Source organism: Bidens hawaiensis, unplaced genomic scaffold (assembly GCF_021521415.1).
Source record: "Bidens hawaiensis isolate Kalapana, Puna unplaced genomic scaffold, B.hawaiensis_p1.1 tig00004477_1, whole genome shotgun sequence".
Taxonomy (NCBI): Eukaryota; Viridiplantae; Streptophyta; class Magnoliopsida; order Asterales; family Asteraceae; genus Bidens; species Bidens hawaiensis.
This window is the reverse complement of record NW_027491270.1, coordinates 331,876-357,199: the sequence shown is the minus strand read 5'-3', so window position 1 is coordinate 357,199 and position 25,324 is coordinate 331,876.

The window sequence follows — 25,324 nt, the reverse complement described above, 5'->3', positions numbered from 1 at the left end:
TATCTGATATGGTAAAGATAGTTATGTATGTATTATGAAATTATGAAAGTGTGATGGTATGAAAGAATATATGAATGAATGTATGAAAGTATGAAAGAAAGAAAGAAAGTATACAGGTGCGAATGAAGGAAAGGTAACATGCTAAGTATGTAATATGTATATTCGGATACGTATATATAAGTATGTGAATGTATTGAATGTTGCAAGATTAACTAGAACTCACTCAGCATAGCTGACTTTTAGTATGCACGCAGGTGAGTAGGATGAGACAGCTGGCGTGAAGGGGAACATATGGTAGATGAATAAAGAAGCTGGCATCTGAAGACCTGGTTAATAATGTTTGAACTGAAAGACATGTTTTAAGTTATGTTTTAAAGACAAGTTATGAATGTTATGAAATGTTTATTGAAAGTTTTTATATTCCGCGAAAGTTTTAATTCACTCTGAGATTTAGAATTGTGTTTATGAGTACATCCAATGACAAAGTAGGGCATCGGGATCGGGGCCTTAAAATAGTCCTATGCAAACTTCTTCAAGGAACTATGACTTAACCAAGGCTATAATGGGCCATTGACACCAATCAAGGCCAAATAAGGCCTATTGACGAGAATATGGTGTATTTCAGGCGTTAACACCTAACCATGACTAATGGCACTCCTATACAACTCTTTTAGAGCAACTATGACATGATAGATGCTATAATGGCACACTAACACCAATCAAGAACTAGTATGACCAACTAATGAACGTATGGTTTATTGGGCGTTAACACTGATTACTACACTCTTATACAACTCTTTTAGAGCAACTATAAATATCACTTGCATTTATTTTATATGTTTTTATATTTAAAATACAATTTTTTATATTATTTAAGGTTTAATTAGTTATTAATATATATATATATATTTACACTAACAACTCTTTATTTTAGTTATTAAAAATAAAAAATTTAATTCTATCTAGTTTCTATTAATTTCACTTTTCTCAAAATTTCAAATTAAATTCACCCTCTCTTTTTTTCAAAAAGTTTTGAATTACTCTTCCATTATTAAATCTAATTTGACCACATATTTAACCTACCTTTTTTATTTCTCTTCATTCCTTCTTATTCTTCTTCTTCTTCTTCTTCTTCTTCATCTCTCTACACCCACCATAATCCTTTATCCTTAGTTCTTTAACTCACTCAATTCTTAACCAAATCCTTAGATTCCAGGTTCTAATCTAATTATTTTTGCACGTGTGGTGTCGGTTTCCATCAATTCTATCTCGATTTTTGTCGGATTCGTGTTGAGTGTGAAGAACCCTAAGAACCAAGGTTGGGGATTTTCAATTTTAAGTGTTATTTCTTGTAATTAAAGCTTAGTACATATTCTTTCATCGCTAAAAAAGTATGTATTACACTTATTTTGATTGAAGATTTCTAAGGTTTGTATCTTCGTCTTCCTCTAATTCCTAGCCATAAACTGTCGTTTCTTCCCCTGTGCCTCTTTTACTATCGCAAACCCCAACCCAACTGTAATTCATCTTCAATCTAAGCTTGATTATTGAAATTGGTGGCGCCAATGAGCGATTCACGTCATTCCTAACACTAATTGGTAAGTTTTATGCATCAACTTAATATTTGCATGAGTTCTTGATAAACCCTAAATGTTCAAAATTCTATAATATTATTAATTATGATGTTAATTGATGAATTAGAACCCTAGAGATGCCATAAATATGTTAGGGTTTGAGTTTTGATGACAACAGTTTGCTGACAGATTCGTTTTCTTTTATTTATTGGTATGTAACTTGATGTTAAACGGTAATTATCGAATGATTGTTGATTCTAGGATATAGTACTATGAGTCTAGTTTCCAGAAAGGTAAAGTTTGTAATTTTTGGACGAGTTATAGTTTTTATGAGTTTACAAAAACACTGGTCAAAGCTGATTCGGGGAGTTATATTCTGGTCTGTCTTTCCGACACCATAACTCCCTAATGACAAGGTTCCAGTTCTGAAAATTAGTATTATGAGTTTTGAAGACAACCCAATTAGTCTTGCATAATTTGGATTAATGAGTTGATAGAACCATTAAACAAGTGTTTGTTGTGCAATATGCTGAACTGTTGGTACATATCTGTAACGGTTGAATTATAGTGAGTTTTGTATGCATGAGAAAAATATAATAAAAATTGTTTGAGAAACTTAATTCATATATTCTACTATGGTAAATTTTATAGCATTTATAATTAATCTTTTATTAGTGAATAAAATCAGTTTGTACATGCTATAATCTGTCTCGTGAACTAAGTGATCATAAGTTAAGTTGTATGATGAATGTTTGCTTGATTTGCCATGATACGATGTGTGAATACATGTTAGGACTTTTTAGTACAATTGACATTGATTATTATCACCAACGAGTCATCGATTCAAGTTTGTGTTTGTGTATACTTTATGTCTAATGTGATTGTGCGTGATAGTCGTCGTGCTATGCGTGGACGTACCACGGTACCTAGGATGGGTGAAAACCATCGTGGTGGGGCATCACTTGCTGGATCACATGAAGATGGTGTTGGTAGTGGCGATGTCGATGGTCTACAAATGTATACTTGTGGGAGACACGTCATCTATCGTGCCTCGGAATACCTCTGGGAAGAAATTTATTGTAAAGATTTGTGATAAGTATGTTTTTAGTTTTAACATTTTCATTATTTATGTTACATTTATACTTACTTGGTTATTTCAATATTATTGGTTTGCGAGTCATGATATTCATAGGAATATCATAAAAATAATAATCGAGCACTATGATGAACCTTAGGCTACAATCAGAATGGTGCCAAAGAATGCAATCGCTCGTATGTTTGCTCATTTTTGTGTAATATATTAGTTAATTATTTTATATCTACTTGGTTTGGTTTGGTTCAGTTTAAAAGTTATACGGTTTGGTTTTGGTTTACATAAATCAAAAATCGTTACCAACGGTTTGGTTTATGGTTTGCAAAAAACCACGAAAACCGGACCATGAACACCCCTACATGGCTTTGAGGTTTCGTCTAACATTAACATTTTACTAGTTATGATGCTAATATTTTAACAATTTTAGGCTCAAAAAGTAGCCGAAATGGAAAAGAACTAGAAAATGAAAGGAAGTCAAGAAACGAGTTGGAAGAACGAGTGCAATGAACGGAAAAAATGGAAAAAGAACTTAAGGAAAATGAAGAAAGGAGGCAAAAACAATTTGATGAGTTTATGAGAAAGTTTGTGGTCAGTAGCAATTAGTAGTAGTTTCAAATATTTTGAATTTATAACATATTAGTGAAGGTTTGGTAATGTAAACCCGTTTTGAATTTATGTTATTGGGTTTGTTAAACTTATGAAATAGCCAAATTTATCTATTTGTGACTAAAAGTATGATAATAGCCACACTTTAAACTACAAAAGCATTATGTGTGACAAACGGTAAGACAATGGCCACACCACAGACTACAAAAGAGTGTTTGAGTGACAAGTTCACAAATTTAGCCACATTGACAATAACCTCCAGTGTGACGAAAAGTTTGACAGTAGCCACACTTTAAATTACGAAAAGCATTATGTGTGACAAATGGTAAGACAATAGCCACACTATAATCTACAAAGGAGTGTTTGAGTGGCAAGTAAACATTTTTAGCCACATTTAATATAACATCCCGTGTCTATTTGATATAATTAGCCACACTATTATAAATTCAAGTGGCAATTGCTTTGCTATAGCCACACGGTATTCATATATATTGGTAATTTTGTGTTAACAATTATGTGTTAACTAACTACATATAATCACCGCCTACATAAATATTTGTGTCTACATCCCATAAACAGTAACAATCATTAGAAAAGACTGTGACTACAAGTATGTTATAGGGTCACGTAACTACGTAATATATGTCACTAAAGGGAAATGTAACAACAAATATTCAAAGATAGTGTCACCGAAGGATACACAACAATGACACTTAAAATAAGAGATGTCACTAGAAGGTATGTAATAGTCACAACTTAGATTAACAATTGTGTGATAACTAACTACATATAGTCACACTGTTCAAAATTATTTGTCACTAAAATACATAAAAACTCACATTTATTTAATAATAGTGTGACAACAAGTGTGTTATTGTCATGTAATTACGTAATATATGTCACTAAATGGAAATGTAACAAGAAATTTTCAAAGTTAGTGTGGCTAAAGGATACACAACAGTGACACTTAAAATAAGACAAGTTTATATTAAACGTTTTAGGTCATATTTTCATTTGTGTTATGTCACTAGAAGGTATGTAATAGTCACAACTTAGATTAGCAACTTGGTTTCTAATTGTGATCAAATACCAGCCAATAGTCACACTCAAAAAAAGATTTATGTATCTAAAACCTAAACAAGAGTCACACTGAACATAGTGTAATCTGACCAATTTCAAGCAAAACGTCTTGAAAACAAAATTCATGTGACCAATTGTTGATATATTGCCACTAACCAAAAAACATGTGTCACTGAAAAGGGTTTATATTGACATTATTTGATAAAATTGGAACAAAAAATCACTGGTCTATAGTGACACCTCTACTCTACGGTGACTGATTTTTATATGCTACAGTCACGATTTTTTGTGTGTCACCAAACAACATCTACAATGGCGCACCTTTGGTGACTATTTAGCGCAAAAAAAAGCATCACTAACTACCTACAGTGACGATTTGTGTGTGTCACCGAAGCCCGATTTTGTACTAGTGCTTGGAGCTTAAGTTTTGTTTATTTAGTCGAAAGTAGGAAATATTTGGCAAAATTATTCCCTGTACTTCTATAAATGCAAATTTTTAGCCAAAATAAGCAATTTTAACAGATTTTAAGAATTGTTTGACAAGTTTAAGAGTTATTAAAATATTAAATTAGTTAAACCAAGTTAAATACTAAAAAATACAAGTTTTAATAAATACAAAATATCTGAAATATATTCTCGAGTCGGGTAACGAATACGAATACGAATACAAATACGAAAGTTCTGAAATGTTACAACAAGTATAGTCCAGGTCACCACTGTAAAACCGGTACTTTAAAACTGTTTGAAACAACAAATGACATCGAAGACCAACCTGAATTTGAAGAACCCAACAATACGCCTGAAGAACTAGCCGAAATTAGTCTTCATGCGATTTTTGGTAAGTCCCACACCACTACTATGAAACTTCATGGTACCCTTTTCACAACGTGGTACTACCCATAATTTTGTCTCTGATAATTTGGTCTATGGACTCATATTAGCTACTAAAGTTTTAACGCCTTTTGGACCAAATATTCAATGATGTTTCACTCCAATTGACTGGCACCAACATAACCCAAGACTTTTATCCTTTTTCTATTGGAGGAGCCGATTTGGTGCTGGGAATTCAATGGTTAGCTACTTTGAACACCGTTCAAGCTAACTAGAATGAAATGTTCTTGATTTTTACGTTGATTGGTCAGAAATATAAATTGTAGGGGATCACTTCTTGCCCAAAAAAATCAAGTAGCTTCCAAAATTGGCCATTGAAACCATAGCTAATCCCGAGATTTCAACTCCATTGCAGCCCTTGATCACTAAGTACTAGAATCGAAGAACCCCAATATCTTCCAGCGTTCTGATCCACTTATCACTCGATTCCCTTACTACCCAACTCATCTCCCCCCAACATCAGACCATACCGTTACCCATATTCCCAAAAATCAGAGATCAAGAAACAAGTGGAACAATTGTTAAGTGTGGGGTTTATTCAGCCAAGTAACAGTCCATTCTCAAGCCCCCATCCTCTTAGTTAAAAAAAAAAAGAACAAGTCTTGGTGGATGTGTGTCGATTACCGTGCTTTAAACAAGATTACAATTGAGGACAAGTACCCCATTCCTAATATTGAGGAACTTCTTGATGAATTAAACGATGCAACAATATTCTCTAAGCTTGATTTACGTTCTAGGTGTTATCAAATTCGGGTCAATGTGCAAGATATTGCAAAGGCAGCCTTTAGAACTTATTTGGGGCATTACGAATTCAAGGTTATGCCTTTCGGCCTAACTAACGCCCCTTCCACATTCCAGGCTGTCATGAACGACCTTTTTTGGCCTTATTTACATTGATTTATTATGTTTTTCTTTGATGATATATTGATCTACATTACTACGATGGACCTTTTGCACCTCGAGCAAGCATTGTAATTACTCCATCATCACCAGTTTTTTTTGCCAAATTGACTACGTGTAGTTTTGGTCAAAATCAGGTTTTGTTTTTTGGGCATGTTATTTCTTCAGATGAGGTCCATGTTGACCAAAAAAAGATTACCATAGTTTAATCGTGTTCTACCCCAAATAATGTGAAAGAAGTTTTAGGATTTTTGGGTCTCACGGGGTATTACCGTAGGTTTACGGTCTAATTGTTAGATCCCTTATGGATCTAACAAAAAAAATGTATTTGTATGGTCTAACGATGCCTTACGTGTCTTCAACGGATTAAAGCAAGCCCTATTATCAGCATCGGTTCTCAAATTACCAGATTTCTCACAACCCTTTACCGTGGAGTGTGATGCCTAATCAGACGACGTCAGTTCTATTCTTACTCAGCTTGACCATTTGGTCACCTATTTTAGCAAGGGATTCTCACCATCCAATCGATTAAAATCAGCAGACGATCGGGAATTACTTGCTCTGATCTTGGACATTACCTTCCGGGGTGTCATTTTTCATCCGAACAGAGCACTACACGCTTAAGTTTTTGTTGGAACAAAGGATTACAACCACCGAACAACAACGTCTTCTATTAGAACTGATGCCTTATGATTTTTCTATCATTCATCGAGCTGGTAAAGAGAATCGTGGTGCTGATGCATTATCTCAACGTCCTCATTCTCACGAATTTGTAACTTTCGTGGTCTTATTTTGCCTAGATTTGACAACTATACAGGGTGGGTTAAAGGTTGATCCTTACACCAATGACATCTTGCAACAATTGGCTACTGATCCGTCTTCGTGTCCCGGGTTTTCATTGGCACAATAGTTATTTCAGCCACCCCAATTGCTAGTCATGGGGGGGGGGGGGGGAGGGGGGGGGGGGGTTGAAGACACTATAACGTGTTTCCACTCAATTCTTTTGGCCACACTTAAAACAAGATGTTCGAACTTATGCTCAACAGTTTTTAATTTGCCAAAAGAACAAGTACGAGACCTTGTCCCCACCCAGTTTACTTCAGCCACTACCGATTCCGAGTCAAATTTTGGAAGACCTATCATTAGATTTCATTGTGGGGTTACCGAAGGCCAACCTTTTTGATACTATCCCGGTGGTTGTTGATCGACTCAACAACAATGCTCACGTTTTGCCTCTTTGTCACCCGTTTACAGCTAAAGGGTGGCGGCTGTTTTTTGCAAACAAATCGTGAGGTTACATGAGATTCCTCGTTCCATTTTATCGGACCGAGACGCTATCTTCCTTTGCAATTTTTGGCAGGAGCATATTCAAGTTAAACAAAATATTAGTTATATTATAAACGTTAAGGGTCTGTTCATTATTAGTTTAAAGTATGTTTAGGTTAATAGTGTCACTGTAAATAGATTAGGGGTCGGTCATGTAATTATGTAGAAACGGTTATTGTTGAAACGTTGCGTCGATTGGTAGGGTTTATATACCCACACCATCGAACAGTTGGTTGTATCAGACAAAATCAAATTAATCAGAATTCGTTTATACATCATCTTGGGTTCTTATTCAGTTCTTGTTATTATATTAAAATTGTTTGATCATCAATTTTACAATAGTGGCATCAGAGCCAGTTTTATCAAAATCGTTCAGGAAAAGGATTTTCAGTATCAACAGAAATTCAATAAAATTGCATAGCGGTTATTGAGAAATCGATCAAAGGATTTATAGGGAGGATTCGATATCATCACTGGTTCAAATCGAAATCAAGGAATTGTTTCATTACTGGTTCGTTTGATCATTGTCTGAAAATCCTAGACTCATAATCATTCAGATTAGGCATAGGCTTTGTTCTAGAATTGGCAAAAATACGTGGTTGATTGGTGGTTGATTGGAACTGATTATTATCTACAAATTCAAATCAGAAACAGGGGCATCATAGATCAAAAGGTTTGGGTTTAATTGTTACTATTTTTCGTTTAATTAGAAGTTTCATACTGGTTTGATTTGCATAGGGGATTATTCGATTCACATATTAAACAAACAACAGTTGTTAGTTTGATTAACGGCTATTGTTATAAAAAAATTCATGCACTTTGAATTTTCAATTTCAATCTCAAAAGTTTTGAATTTTGTGGGTTTGACAAGAAGGCATATTTTTTATTTGTGGGCCATTATCAAAATTGTTGTTTCCTATTTTTTTGTTGTTTCATCATACAATTGTTTCAGTATACAATTGTGTAAAGAATTATTAAAGGATTAAAGGGTTTTAGGTATTTTGTTTTTTTTTCTACAAGTCTTAAATATCGGGTAGAAAATAAATTGATAGGATAGGAAAACAAACGATTTAGTTTTTTGGTTAAAGGGAATCGTGATCAACGGCAGAGAAGCGGGATTGATTATCAACGGAAGAGAGGCATGTTTATTGAGATTGGCAGGATTGGCATCAACACTAGGGAGGTTTGACTATTAACAGTGAAGCGGGTTTTATAAGAATTATGGAACCAAAAGGATAACCAGGTTTTGTTTTCTTAAAATCTTATACAAGTATTATCATAGTTTACTAGTACTTGTGAGAAGATAAGTAAGGGTTTTTAGTAGAAGGGATTATTAGTTTAGAATAGAAAGTAGACACATAATGGCAAACGAATCATCCAACAAAGAACCGGTTGCGATTAAAGAAGGATGAACGCCAATAACTTTCCAATGTCCAATTCTTAACTCTACAAACTACATAATTTGGGCTGTAAGGATTCGAGCAATCTTTAATGCTCATGGAATTTGGGAAGTAGTGGAACCAAATGTAGAAACAGAAACAGAAATAGATGAACAGAAAAATAATATGGCAATTGCATTATTATATCAAGCACTTCTAGAAAATATGGTTTTGCAAATTGCAAATCTTATTTCAGCAAAAGATATTTGGGATGCATTTAAGGTGCGACATGTGGGAATTGATAGATTTAAGGAAGCACGCATTGAAAAACTCGAATCAGATTTTGAATCATTAAAGATGAATGTTAACGAATCACTTGATGTTTATGCCGGAAAGATTATTCAAATCGCATCACAAGCAAGTAGTCTTGGGCACACTTTGGATGATAAAAGATTAGTTTGAAAGCTTTTGGGGTCTGTACTAGAAAAATACATTCAGATAGTAGCAGCAATCGAACATTTTGCAAATCTTAACACGATGTCGTTCCAAGAAGCAGTTGGAAGATTGAAAGCTTTCGAGGAACGCACTAAGAAGCAAACCAAGGAGGAAGACGTGTCAGGTAAACTTCTATTCACTAAAACGAATGAAAAGGAAATGGGCAAACACCATAAATGTGAGCATTGCGGTTGTGGGAACTCATATCGGGAGGGCTTTGGACGTGGTCAAGGAAAAGGTTGGGGTCTAGTAGAAGTCGAGGCGATGGTCGAGTACAACAAGACAAGCGTCACATACGGTGTCACAAGTGTCATGAATTCGGGCATTACATGAATGAATGTCCAACATGGGAAAAGAAGGAAGAGGCGAATCTAATCCACGAGGAGGACGAGGAACCAACTTTGTTATAGAAGATATTGAAGAATGAAGCCCTCACTTGAACAATATTTAGTTTAAGGGGGAGTATTGAAGTGAAACAAAATATTAGTTATATTATAAATGTTAAGCGTCTATTTGTTATTAGTTTAAAGTATGTTTAGGTTAATAGTGTCATTGTAAATAGGGGTCGGTCATGTAATTATGTAGAAATGGTTATTGTTGAAACATTGCGTCAATTGGTAGGGTTTATATAACCACACCATTAATCAGTTTGTTGTGTCGGACAACACCATTTTTGGTTGTTTATGGTCGTGAACCCCCCACACTCCTTCCATATGTAGCTGGTGAGACTATGAATGCAGAGTTGGAACAACAATTTATGGATCGGGACAATATGCTGAAAGTATTGTTCAACAACCTTAAGAAAGCCTAGGATCGTATGAAGAATCAAGCAAACACTAAACGGCGGGAACTCTCGTTTCAGGTTGGTGATCAGGACTTTCTCAAAATTCAGCTGTACATACAGGAAATTTTGGCTAAACGTCAATGCGAAAAACTTTCTCCTAGATTCTTTGGACCTTATCCCATCAAACGGGTTATCAGTCCAGTTGCTTATGAGCTTGAGTTACCTCCTGATGCTCGCATCCATCTAGTTTGCACGTATCCATGCTTAAACCAGCTTCGAGCCAACTCACTCAGCCCTTCTTCCTCCCTTGCCATTCACCAACGACTGGGAAATGGACTATACAAACCAACTTAGTGGTCACTCATCGTTGGGTACAGGAAGCTAGTGAGCCGGTTTTAGAATTCCTGATTTCTTGGTGCAATAGACCGATAGAGGAAGAAACTTCGGAGAATTATGACTTGTTGGCAACTCAATTTCCTTCCCTTCATCTTGAGGACAAGGCGTTTAACCGGGCCGGAAGTAAGGATACAACCCCATAAAAAGTTTATTCTAGAAAGAAGAAACGGGTTGACCCAGTTGCATAATTGGAGCAGCTCAAGTGGGTATCCATTCAAACCTAGCTGGAATGATTTAAATTACAGAGGGGATTTTCATCAAGTTAGGAAAGGATTTAAATTGGAGAAAGTAGTTTCAACAATTTAGAAAATGATTTAAATGGGTTGGAGTGCCTAAGTAATTTCAACATTCCTTGCACTAGAAATAAGTTGTCCTCTTTCTTTGTTTTTCATTCATTCAATGTTTGCCCAGCTACTAACCCATTATCCCTCAAACCAGCTAAGGGAGATACCCCTGTGAGGTCAACACAAGCGTGTTTTCCCCCGGCCCAACCAAAGATGAGCAAATCTGCCGGTCGTAGAGTGGATCTCCCTTCTGAGGGGTCTGTAAGGAAGTTTACGGGGGCTTCCTTTTTAGCTGATATCTCAGCTCGCCTTAAGATGTCCCAAAGAACGTCCCGCACCCAATCATGTCGGTATCTCCCTTAGCTGGTTTGAGGGATAATGGGTTTGCAGCTGGGTAAGCAATGAAAAGGGCTGAAACGAAGAAGGTGGAGAAACATGCTAAAGCCTGCGAAGAGAACCAACATGTTTTTGTCCCTCTGGCTTTTGATACATTTGGCTCCTTGGCACCGGAAGCTATCCGTTTCCTAACCAGGGTCCAACAGGTTGTGCATAGCAATGTGTCGACTCCAAAGGGGCAGGGGTATGTCTTTAGCAGGTTAGGGTTTGTAATTCAGAAAGGGGTGGCGGCGCAGCTTGTTGCCCGCCTACCTGCTATATTGATGTAATATCTATGTTTCTATATATTGTACTTGGTTTAATTAAAAGTAAATTCATTCAAAAATAATATCAATGTCTGCTTTTCCTTGGAGACCTTGGCCATCTTGAATCCGGACTGCTTGTAATCGTTTCTTTTAGTAATCAAAACCTTTAATTGTCAGTTCTTATCAGCTTATACTTAAAGGTAAAGATCTTTTAGCAATTGGATGCTATTATCTCTATTTGCAAGTGTTGCATGATGACGTATTGAGGTCGCGAGTGACGGTTCTAAATGCGAATGGTTCATTCTTAACAACTTTTTTCTTTTTCCTTTTTTTTAGAAGGGGTGGGGAGAGGGAGTTGTCGAGTTTGATAATGATTAAATAATATTGAAAAGAAAATTAGTTCTAAGAAAATGTCTGGTGGTCGGTAGAAAATTGTGTTGGGATGAGCTTATGTTGTTTGAAATAGCAATGGTCAGATATTGGAAGATAGTTTGACTTATTTTGGTTCTAATTGTTGAAGCATTTAATGTATTAAGTGACCAATAATGACATTTTTGAAGGGTTAATGTTGAACGAGTTCACATGTGAAGGGGCTATTCCAGTATTCAAAGAAAAGAAAAGATAAAGTTAAATGTTTCATTTTTTCATAGATTATCAAGTCTAGGAGTTTAAGTTGTCGGTTGTTTGAGTTTGATTATTTATTTATTAAGGGTTAAGAGAGTCATGGTAAGTTTGGTCTTTAGTTAGGTTAAATAAGGGTGCCCGACTGTCTTGGTGTTGTGTTCTGCGTGGTCGAAGTAGGTGAGTCATGTTTTTGTTATTTTCAATAATATGACTACATGAGAGCATTGTTTGTTTAAATTCGTGTGTACATATTTTGCTGCTTGATCAAAATTTCTGACATTTTTTTATGAATTACTAGACGCTCTGTGAAATGACAATAAAAGTCCCTAGAATTTGGTTAAACAAAGGGGTAAAGAAGTCATTTTATGTTACCTTTTATTACTACTTTAGAACTTCTGGTGCTGGTGCCATAAAATTAATTAGATGGTCCCATTAATCAGGTAATTCGTTTCAAAATGAAACTTATTGATCTCATAATCAACATGACTATTTAATTTTCTTTGATTTAGTGTTTTAAGTTTTTTTTATGTTTCAGAAACATGCAATGCAACAAGCATTTAAGACCATGATGAGCCAAATGGACACATAGAATAACCAATCTGCTAATGCTGGTTTTTCACCCGGATCCCATTTTTCATTTCCACCACTCGCAGCAACCGGCTCGCCACCTGGACCCCCTTTCCCTTTTCCGATGCCCACATCACAAGGCTCATCTGCCACATCAGCACGGCGCTCGTCCGCCACATCAGCACCTGCTTCCCAACATACAGATGTACCTCACATAAGCACCTGCTAAACCAGAGGCATCACCTTCCCCCACCGAGTCTAAAGATAACTTTGAATCGCCTGAAGAACGAAACAAATCTGTTATTTAAAATGTACTAATTATTATAAAAAAAAACAAAATCCAGTTTTCATACTGATGACGGGGGTAGCCCAAAGTCTGGTAAAATGGCTTTGACACATTAACGCTAAAAACGTTAGAAGGTTAAAAGGTCCGTTTTCCTGCCCAATTAAGGAAAACAAGTACGTGAACAATAAAAGCACGTAACAGTAATACGTCAAATCACTGTTCACATCATCCCTCGGCCGTAAAAGAAGGGATATGATCAGAAAAGTATATTATTATATATTGTAAACCGCAGGTCAAAAGCCTCCCGCACATAAAACGGTCAACCCTCTACCAAACAAGAGATTAACTAGTTTACCCTTTGGACAAAAGACTTGCATTCCTTTCTCTATATAAAGAATGTAAACTCAGTCATGAACTACACCAGATCTGAGAGTTTAACATATACTCTCTGATCCTCTCTTCTTCCTGGAGAAGCTTGCACTTTGCATGCTTCTTTCTTACTCCAAAAACTACATAGCTTCACTAAAAACTCGCATCCAAAAACCTGTTCAAACATCTTGGTCTTGGATCCTTAGTGAACTATAACAAATAACAACTAAACTAGTGAACCTCTCTCTACGTTTTGCAAACATAGAGGGACCCAACGACCTGCGTTAGGTTAATCGGAACCCTTGAAGCCTGTTAGCCTAACCAGTCTATTCACTATCATTGGTCTTATAATTGTTGTAGCAACAAGTTGGCGCCCACCGTGGGGCTACGCCGCTTACTTTATCTTAAAGATCAGTAGTGTAGCTCCATTTTCATCAAAATCGTCATGTCGGAAAGTGAATCTCCCGAAGAAGTTGATCAAGTGTCAAGAACACCAACACCAAATGCTAGCCCACAAATTCCAGCTGTGACCACGCCTTTTTCCACTCCGTGAGGTACTTCGACGTGACTTTTGCTCCCCGAATTTTCACCTTTCCGAGCTCCAACCCCTTCACGATCTGGAGTTGCTTCTCCTCATGTAGGAGTCACAAACATCCCGGAGCGTGTCGACTTGACACCAGAAGGGGTAGCATGACATTTCGTACAACTAAAATATCTTCTTAACCAACGCGTCAGCCAAGAAAGAGAAAAAAGGATAAGAATAAGGCTGGATTATGACGACCCGGAACCCTCACTGTCACTCGGATCTCCATATCCCCTCTTTACCAGCTCACGACCAGTTGCTTCTCATTTGGAAGATGGTCCAAGTGTGACCTGCCAACCATTTAACCTAACTCCTTATGCCTACGGGAGGCCAAGCCCAACAGCCTTCCCTTTATTCACTTCACAGCCCCTCGAGCATGAAACCACTCTTGAACAAATATGGCAGTCACCAGTTTCAAGTTTTCCTCCTCCTACAGCCACCACATGGGAGCAGGCCATGGCGGCCTTACCCTTGGCTCGGAGTGCAGCCATGAGCACCCCCATGGAACAAACCAAATAGCTGCAACTACTGAAAGCCTTTAAGGCTTTAACCACATGCCTCAGATGATGGCTCAAATGATGGCACACTTCCCTTGGACCCAGCTCATCAACCAAGCGATGAGTACTCACCAAGGAGCAACAAGTCATAATATTTCTACAAGGGTAGAAGAAGACCTTGCAAAGCCCTATAAGCCCGGTAACCTATCTTGTTTCTCTCAACAAATCGCCAATTATGACTCTCAAACGAAATTCAAGATGCCATCCCATATAAAAACATATGATGGGACCAAAGATCCCAAAGACCACCTCCAGATCTTTACCGGTGCTGCCAGAATCGAAAAGTGGTCACACGTTGAATGTTGTTTAATGTTCATGCAAACACTTGTCGGATCAGCCAGGATATAGTTCAACGACCTTCCTGCCCAAAGTGTTCGAAGCTTCGATGATCTGAGCAAGGGATTCTTGGCCAAATTTTCACAACAAAGGAGGTACGTCAAGGATGCCATGGTAATTTTCCAGATATTACAAAAAGATGATGAAAACCTTCGATAATTCATCGAAAGATATAAGAAGGAGGGGTTGACATATGTGGGGGTCGACGAAAAAATGATGGTGGCAGGCTTCATGAACGCCATCACCTCCAAATACCTCACAAAAGACTTTAACAAGTGCCTAGATAAAACCCTTGAAGAAGCTCTCGAACGAGCTGAGGCTCATATCCGAGGAGAAGGACGTTGATTTCAAAGAACAAAGAAAAAGAGCTCCCAGTTGGCAAGGCAACAGCCCCAACCGAAAGAGAGGAATTTTCAGTCCCTACGATAAACATCCAAGGAGATCAGATCAACGAAGGCCTGAAGGTCGGAACCCTCCAAGCAGGGAAAAGGCTGTGAACTTCACAGCTCTAACCAAAACCCCTCAGGCGATCCTTGCCACCGAAGAAGTGAAACACAACTTCCGACCTCCTCAACTCTTGCCCAAAAGCAAGAAAAACGAAAACTCCACCCAGTTATGTGAGTTCCACGAAGAAAAAGGTCACCACACCAACGATTGCTTTCAACTCAAGAGAAGAATTGAGGAAGTTGTCAAGTCCGGAGAATTTGCTCATTTGGTAAAGGGGGTCAAGGACAAGATGACCGAAAGAAAAAGCAAAGAAGTGAATATGGTGAATTTAGACCAAGGTGTTCCCCACAAACGACAACGCTTGGAGGCTTGGGAGCTTCAATGCGTCTGCTTCCCACCACCTCAAGGTGACTTACTCTCGAACCCTTTGGTGGTAGAAGCGAACGTGGGAACACTCAAAACAAGCAAAGCCTACATTGACACAGGGGCGGCCACAAAGATCATGTATGAAAGGTTCTTTAACCGACTAAGTAAGGAAGAACGTTCAAGGCTTCAGCCCTCCGGGTCATCTATAAAAGGTATCGCCGATATACCCTTGAAGCCTCTGGGCCAACTAACCCTTAATGTCTATTTTAGTGAAGGCAAGATGAAGAAAACCAAAATACTCACTTTTGTGGTTATCAACATACCTTCCAACTATGATATAATCATAGGAAGGCCAGGACAATGTGCGTTCAACATGGCTGTCTCGGTTGGTCAAGGTGCCGTAAAGTTTCCCACCGATAGGGGAATTGCAACCCTTCAACCCACCCAAGAGGTTTACACGGTTGAATGGGAAAGTTCAAGAAACGAAGACGACGAACAAGGCTTGATCATAAACCCAAAGTATTATGAACAAAAGGTACGGATAAACACAAGCCTTTCCAAAGAAACTCTCACACACCTTAGAAACTGTTGATACACTATAACGATGTCTTTGCTTGGTACCCAGAAGACATGATGGGCATCCCTCGAAGCATTGCAGAGCATGAGCTAAAACTACCACCCGATGTCAAGCCTGTTGTCCAAAAGAAGCGGAGCCTAGCTCCTGAACGAAGCTTTGCAGCATGCCAAGAGGTTGAAATGCTTGTGCTTGCTGGAATCTTATGTGAGGTCAAATATCAGTCTTGGGTTACTAATCCAGTCATGGTTCGAAAGCCTGACAAGTCTTGGAGGATGTGCATCGACTTCAAAGACTTAAACAAAGCATGCCCGAAGGATTTCTATCCCCTACCTGAGATAGACCTCAAGGTTGATTCTCTAACCTGCCATCCCTTCAAGTGTTTTCTCGACGCTTACAAGGGTTATCATCAAATTCTCATGAAAGAAGAACATGAAGAAAAAACCGCGTTCTACACAGACAAGGGTATTTTTTGTTACCAAAAGATGCCTTTCGGTCTAAGAAATGCCAGAGCAACCTATCAGCGTTTGGTTGACATAGCATTTGCCAGTCAAATTGGCAAAAACATGGAAGCTTATGTCGATGACCTGGTAATAAAAAGCAAGACCTAGTATCAAATGCACGATGACATACAAGAAACCTTCCAAAACCTTAGGAAGATCAACATGAAACTCAATTCCGAAAAATGTTCATTCGGGTTCGAAGAAGGCAAGTTTTTGGGACACATTGTAGGGAAACAATGCATAAAAGCCAACCCCAACAAAATCAGGGTTGTTCTTGAAACTAAATATCCACAAAGCAAAAGAGAAGTGGAGAGTCTGAATGAAAGGCTTACAGCCTTGAAGCGTTTCACCTCCAAGCTCGCTGAGAAATCCCTACCCTTCTTCAAAACACTAAAGGGTTGCACCAATAAAAAAGATTTCAGGTGGACGGAAGAAGCGGAAGAAGCCTTCAATCAAATGAAAAAACACTTGGCTTCATTTCCAGCTATTGCAGCCCCCGAAACAGGAGAACTGATCTCTGTCTATCTCTCGGTCGCTGAAGAAGCATTAAGCGCGGTCCTGACCATCGAACGAAACAAAGTTCAGGTACCCGTTTATTTCTTTAGTAAAACATTATAACTAGCAGAGATCAAATATCATCCTTTGGAAAAACTTGCTCTGGCCTTAATTCAAACTACCAGAAGGCTTCGAAGGTACTTTCAAGCACACCCTATACAAGTGGTCACTAACCAACTCATCAAGAGTGTGCTTGAAAAACCAGAAAATTCAGGCCGATTGGCCAAATGGGCTGTGGAGCTAGGTGAACATAACATCACCTATGTCCCAAGAAAAGCTGTCAAAGCCCAAGTCTTGGCGGATTTCATTGTAGAAATCCCGAAGCAAGTCATTCCTGAAATACATACAACTGCCACTGAACCTTCTGACCCTGAAGCCTGAAAGCTTTTTATCGATGGAGCTTCCAGCATTGAAGGGCCAGGAGCTGGGCTCATTTTAATTAACCACAAAGGGTTAGAATTCACAAATGCTCTCCGACTTGAATTTCAGACCACCAACAACGAAGCTGAATATGAAGCATTGATCGCTGGTCTGAAAATTCCCAAAGAGATGAAGATCCAAAAGCTACAAGTCTTCACAGACTCATTGCTTGTCACAAGTCAAGTAAATGATAGCTATGTAATAAAAGAGCCCAACATGAAGAAGTGTCGTGATAAGGCAAAAGAATTGATGAACACGTTTCAAGAATGCACTATCAAGCAAGTCCCAAGATCACAAAACAAAAGAGCCGAGCCCTGAGCAAACTTGCATCCCTCACATTTGCACACATCACCAAGAAAGCATTGGTTGAAGTGTTAAAAACTCCCTCAATTCAATAATTGGAGGTTCAAGATGTAATCACTGAAGAAGGTCCCAATTGGATGACTCCCATAGAAAAGTTCCTCAAAAATGGTGAGTTACCTCTGGACCAGACAGAGGCTGAAAGGGTTCAAATCAAGTCCCGAAAATATGTGTTGCAAGGAGAAACCCTTTATAAAAAAGCTTACCTTGCACCACTACTAAGATGTGTGGGCCCTGAACAAAGTCAAAATATGATCAAAGAGGTTCACGAGGGGATATGTGGAGCTCATTTTGGGCCAATAACGGTGGTTGCAAAATTGATGAACCTCAGATACTTCTGGCCCACGATGCACCGAGATGCAACAGAACAACTCAAAAATATGTGAAGCTTGTCAAATTCATGCACCTGTTCCCAAAAGCCCTAAACACGATCTAGTTCCCATCTCCTCGGCTTGGCCATTCCACAAGTGGGGAATGGATATCGTTGGTCCATTCCCACCAGCCAAGGGCGGGGTAAAAATTTTTTTAGTAGCCGTTGACTACTTCACCAAGTGGCCTGAAGTCAAACCACTTGCAAAAATAACGGGCAAACAAGTCATAGACATTGTATGGGAAAGCATCATTTGTCGCTATGGGCTGTCAGGAGTGTTGGTCACGGATAATGGGAAACAATTTGCTGAGAAGCCTTTTAGCACATGGTGTAAGGAATTCAGAATCACCCAAGTGTTCAGCTCAGTTGCATACCCACAATCCAATGGCCAAGTTGAAAGAACAAACAGAACCATTGTGGAAGGAATTAAAGCAAGGCTGGGAAGACATAACAACAATTGTCTTGAAGAACTCCCAAATGTTCTATGGGAAATAAGAACAACCAAACGAACACCTTACAGCTTGGTGTTCGGATCAGAAGCTGTAATTCCAGCAGAAGTCGGAGTTGTGACTCAAAGAACACTCAACATGGATCTCGAATCAAACAACAATGAGACCATGTTGAATCTGCAACTCCTTGAAGAAATTTGAGACCAAGCCGCAGTACAAGAGGCTAAGTACAAGCAAAAAATGGAAGCTTATTACAATGTAAGAGTGAAACATGAACGTTTCAGGCCAGGAGATCTTGTACTCCTAAATAATGAGGCCAGCGAGAAAGAAAACCAAGGAAAACTGGGCCCAAAGTGGGAAGGACCATATACAATCCTTGAAGCTCACAAGGGTGGATCCTATAAACTGGCTAACGCAGAAGGCAAAAAGCTTCCAAGACACTGGAACGGCAAATCCCTTAAAAGGTTCCATGCCTAGTCAAGAACTTAAAATGTATTTCAAGAGATGTACAACTCTCCTTTTTGTAAACTAAAACCTCTTGAATGAATGTTGAAGTCTTTATCATAACTTGTCTTTACTATCCTATAATCAGGTTGAGAACCTAGCATGAAACTCCATGGCAAGGGCTATGTAAGGGGATGAGCTCCCAGGATCGCTCAATAGGTTCAAGGGTTAAATGAACCTATATAAGGGGTGAGTTCCTATGTCAATTCAACTCCATGAGACTTAAGAAAATTTTTTGCAACACAAAACTTGTCTCATAGACGGGTTTGAACAGCCTACATCAATTCGTTCCTTAAGATTTTAAAAAATAGTTTACGAAACAAATATACACTAAGTAATGATATAAAGAATAGATAACATGTGCTTTTTACCTAATGAACCCTTGAAGCTAAAGTGACTGCAGCACTAAAACTTCTTAAGGAAAATTAGTTAAATAAACACATTAAACAAAACAAGACAATCAACGAAAATATAAAACATCAAAAGCTACAATTCATAAAAGGGCCTTTAAAGGCCATAACAAGCATCATCCATAATAGCCGTTCAGGCTAAACAAGGAAATAACAAAGATTCCCATAAAAGTATTCAAACGGCCAAAAAGGCCAACCACAACCATAAAGCAGAAACCTTAAGGGTTCCATGCAAATCCTAAATTGTTTGAAATACATCACATTGTTTAAAAGTGCTAAGATAGCTACGAATTAATTGTTCAAACATCATAAGCAGGCTTTGAAGTACTAGCACCACTAATCTTGCCCTTCTTATATTTCCTCGCCTTCAAGTCACCACCAACCGCTGAACCTTCGAGACTGGCCACATGAGACCCACCACTATCTCCGGACAAAGTCTCTTCACTGTCACCCGAGCGAGAATGCTTCTTGTATAACGCCTCAAGCACCTCAGAGCAAACCTTCTCATCAATCCCAGCCGGTTTTAAACCCTGCAAAACATAAATGGTTTTACCAAAGCAAGAAGAAACTTCGCCCACGTAGGGGTAAGTAAGCCTTTCCATTGCATGAACAGAATTCGAAAAAAGCTTGGAAGCTACACGGTTGAACATAGGCGATTGCTCCAAGGCTTGACCAGACTCGTGGAGTTTGAAGCCAGCAACAAAACCCAAGTGTTTCCCATAGTTCAGCAACTTTGTGTAAACACCACCCAACACTTAGTTGAATTCGGATGAGTGAAGCATGTAAGTCATAACTTGATGAAACCCATGCTCGATCAGCCATCGGATATCATTAGTAGCTTGGGACTGAAGCCTTCAAACCATCCTTCTCCATAGCGAAGGCTTTCTTCTGAACCTCCAAAGCTTCCCTATCGGCTTCATGCTGAACTCTGTCGGCTTCCATCCTCTTCTTTAATCCTGCAATCTCAATCTCATGATTATGGGAAAGCTCATCTATCTTCTTTACCCAATCCTCCTCCTTCTTTGAAAAGCCATCAACATCCTTCTTCATGGTTGCCATAGAAGCCTTTATCCTTTCCTTTTTCTTGGAGAACTCCTCATACTCTTACATCCCTTTCTGAAAGCGAGTAACGCCCTCAACTAAAATGGCAGAAAGGTTGCAAGAGCTAAGAATCAACCTTGAAAGCATGGTATCACCCTCCATCTCAGATATGGTATTACGAACTCCAGGGGGAGAAAAGTTAGCCAACACTTCAGAACAAACCTCCGGATCCTTAAAGCTATCATTAACCTTAACGTTCCAATCAGGAACATAAACCTCATCTCCACTCAACCCTTGAACAGTGGATGTCGCAACCTTTTTACCGACTGATTTCTTCTTCTTAGACAAAACCAAACTTTGCTCTTTCTCCTCCTCAACTCTCGGACCCTGATCCATAGCAACCTCAACATCATCACTAACATCTACAGGCTCATGTGGAGACGACGGGGCTGAGGACTTCAACAAACGCCGATTGGAACGGCGGGTAGAGACCTTGGGAGCACTAGACTTGGTGTAGCCCTTAACATTTGGAACACCCACATAGCCAGAACCTTCGAACCTATGCTCCGCTCCTTGAACAACAACACTCTCACCAATGGTAGCCGCAATATCTCCAAACCCAACATCAGAAGTGTCATCACTCTTCACAAAATCTAAGGCAAACATGGCTGCAAAACAAAGAAAAATTGTCAATAAACATATCACATAAACACAACAAATGCAAGATAAGCAAATGCATACCCTTATCATTTCTTATAAGCACAGGATCACGATTAGGCTTATCCAACAACTTGCTAATTCCTAACAAAACGAGAAGATGCTCGGGAAAAGGACAAAGACATGACGAACACTTCCTAATAGATTTCAAAAACACATTGTTCAACTCCGAGTAAGACTGCTCCGGCTCATTCAAAATGGCCTCGAGTTGTCTCCAAACAAGTTTAAAAGGAACAATGGAATCGGAAACGAAGAAAAAAAGATCCTTCCAGGAACCAAGGGTCGTAACCGTCGAAGAGATAAGACAAGTATCAAACTGAGTATGCTCAAAGGTATACCAATCACCGTCCTTCACTAGACGGAAGAAACGGCGAAAACACAACAGCGATGGATCAAACCCTAAAGCCTTGCATAAAACTTCAAAATTCAAAACCCTAGCAAGACCCAAGGGGTGACTCTGACCAAAATACACACGATAATACCCTAACACATTCAAAACAAAGATCTTAAAAGGATGATGGAGGTTAGAGAACTCAAAGTGGTGACAATAAAGAGCAATTGAACCGGCCGGACAACGATCGAACGAAGCATCGGCCGGCGGAGCCACTGGTTTAAACTCTAAACCTTTACCCCAATCGAGGCAAAACGATTCGACTTCTTCTTGGGTTAATTGGGAATAAGTCACCGATAAATCCTTACGGGCACCTATAATTTCGAAAGAAATAGGGAAGATTGGAACTAACCTGGTGAAGGATCGAAGGGAACTTGATAAATGTGTTTGGAAGATAATGAAGAAGTGTAAAAGAAAAACTAAAGAAAGTGAGCAGTTGATAATATTAATAAGCAATTATTGGGAACTGTTATTTGCATAAACCACCCAATCAATCACATCAACTGTCTTGTCAGAAATTTAAAAAAATAAGCAAAACCGTTCAAAGCCTCGAAGCCTTTAAGCAATAACAAAATGTGTGCAAAAGTCTGACGCCTTTGAGCCTACTTCCCAGAAACCTCTGACTTGGGGGGCTGATGACGGGGGTAGCCCAAAGTCTGGTAAAATGGCTTTCACACATTAACGCTAAAAAGGTTAGAAGGTTAAAAGGTTCGTTTTCCCGCCCAATTAAGGAAAACAAGTACGTGAACAGTAAAAGCACGTTACAGTAACACGTCAAAGCACTGTTCACATCATCCCTCAGCCGTAAAAGAAGGGATGTGCTCAGAAAAGTATATTATTATATATTGTTAACCGCAGGTAAAAAGCCTCCCGCGCATAAAACGGTCAACCCTCTACCAAACAAGAGATTAACTAGTTTACCCATCGGACAAAAGGCTTACATTCCTTTCTCTATATAAATAATGTAAACTCAGTCATGAAGTACACCAGCTCTGGGAGTTTAACATATACTCTCTGATCCTCTCTTCTTCCTGGAGAAGCTTGCACTTTGCATGCTTCTTTCTTACTCCAAAAACTACATAGCTTCACTAAAAACTCGCATCCAAAAACCTGTTCAAACATCTTGGTCTTGGATCCTTAGTGAACTCTAACAAATAACAACTAAACTAGTGAACCTCTCTATACGTTTTGGAAACGTAGAGGGACCCAGCGACCTGCGTTAAGTTAACCAGAACCCTTGAAGCCTGTTAGCCTAACCAGTCTATTCACTATCATTGGTCTTATAAGTGTTGTAGCAACACATACTTTAAAATGAATTTAAAATCCGTTTATTTCAGCATTCGTTGACGTGTCTCGTGAAGAAACGTTGAAAACGAGTTTTGAAAAGCTTGAAGAATCCACAGAGACTGAATCACCAAAAAGGTTCTCAGTTTGCTAATCAAGTAAGCATGTGATGGTAAATTTGTCAAAATTGTTCATAATTAATAATCATTTTTTTATGAAATGAAGGATTCCCAAAATGGATCTTCTTTTAAGCCAATGGATAGCTCATCTGACGAGGCTTCATCCACATGTCTTTTCTTATATTGTTAAAGCATATAATGTAGTTTTTATATATATTTTATATATAGTTTTATATTATTATTGTAAAAGTAATTTTATGTCTGTTGATGCTTTAGAGAAGATGATGGATGATCCGACTGTACAAAAGATGTTCTATCCGTAAGGTATATTGTAGAAAATAAACTGTCTATTCCAAAATATATACCTTAATTATATTAAAGAGTGTCCGTTTTGAGAATTTTACTAATTAGTAATTAGTTAACAAAACAAATCATTGTCTTATTTGCCCACCATCCCCTTTTTAACCATCTGTATCTTTGGGTTAATCAAGCAATATAAACCGATTATTAGGGACCAAAGTTCTTATATGTAGTAATTTTGTGTTGGAAATTTTTGGACAAATACGATTTATTAGTATATGTTACTTATAAACAAATTATTAATGTGTCCAAATAGTAGAGATGAATGCGATATCGATACTATAAAGTGTGTAGTTGAGAACTTGAACACTGGTAAAAAGGAAAATGGGTTTGTCCCATATTGGTAGAACGCTTGAGAGCTGAATTAATATTTTTGGTGGTTGGACCAGGTCTTGAGACACATGTCAGTATGAATGGTGAGTTATCCCTACATGTGTCGACACCAGAGGAGTATCGTGACAAGTGTCGCGTGTGCGTGAGATATGATGCCATGTGTTGTGTGCCGTGATGAGTCAGCAGCTAGGTGTCAACTTCTGGTGATGTATGCTCCACTAGCCACCATGTGTCGTGCTGACTCATTTCATGCATTGCTATATATCGAAAGGTGATTTTTTGATTTAGATGCAATCAAAAACCCGACCAGATCAGTCACGGCCCGCATACATGCTCACTCATAGTCTAACAAGTTCGTTCACCGCACACATGAAACCAGACAAGTTCCTTCCTATGATACGTTCTCTCATTTCCAACTTTCATGATCCCGAACTCTCGTTACAAATATAGTTCGGGTGCTAGGGTGATCTCGGAAGTACATACTGCATCGGCTGTTGTACCCTAGGAAACAGTGGGTCTCGCGGAGGTTGCCCGAAATTTGTTTTAATGGACTTCTGTTTAACAAAAATACTCAGCCACAACCGGGAACCACAGTTTGTTCAATCTTGCAGCTAGGAAGATACGAAGGGCTTCTAGTGATCAAGACAAGTTCACCAAGAGAATGACCACATAAGAAGACACGACTAGGAAGTGATGCTCATGTCTTGGTAGGTCTCTGTCAACACGGTTCCGGTTCAGTTTCAACACGATGATGAACTCGACTTCGGCTCGGTTGAAGAATTCACTATAGAAGCACAATTTAATGTCCTTGGTATGAATCAAGTTATGTGTGTGTGTGTGTGTATATATGTTGTTATTCTCGTTTAGATTTGTATATGGTATATGTACTACAATTTCCTAAATTGTATAAAGAGATTATTTATTTGTTTTATTAATATTGTTTATAAAATCTTAAAATGTAAGGCCCCGTTACCGGTGCCCTACTTTGGTCGTTGGATTTACTCATAAACACAGTTCTAATTATCAGAGTTAATTAAAACATTACGCAGAATATAAAAACTTCAAACCAATATATTACATAACCATCAATTTTTGTCTTAACGAGCATTCAGATCGTTTAAACATAAACATTGTCTATTAAAGAACATAGCATTTCCTTGAGATGCCAGTGTCTTCAAATCCATGCCATGTGCTTCCCCTCAAGCGAGCTGCCTCATTCTACTCACCTGCGTGCATACTAAAAGTCAGCTACGCTGAGTGAGTTCTAGTTAATTATACAACATACAATCTGTTCACATACTTGCACACATGCCTGAAGGTGTGTACATCGTCCATACTTTACTTTACATG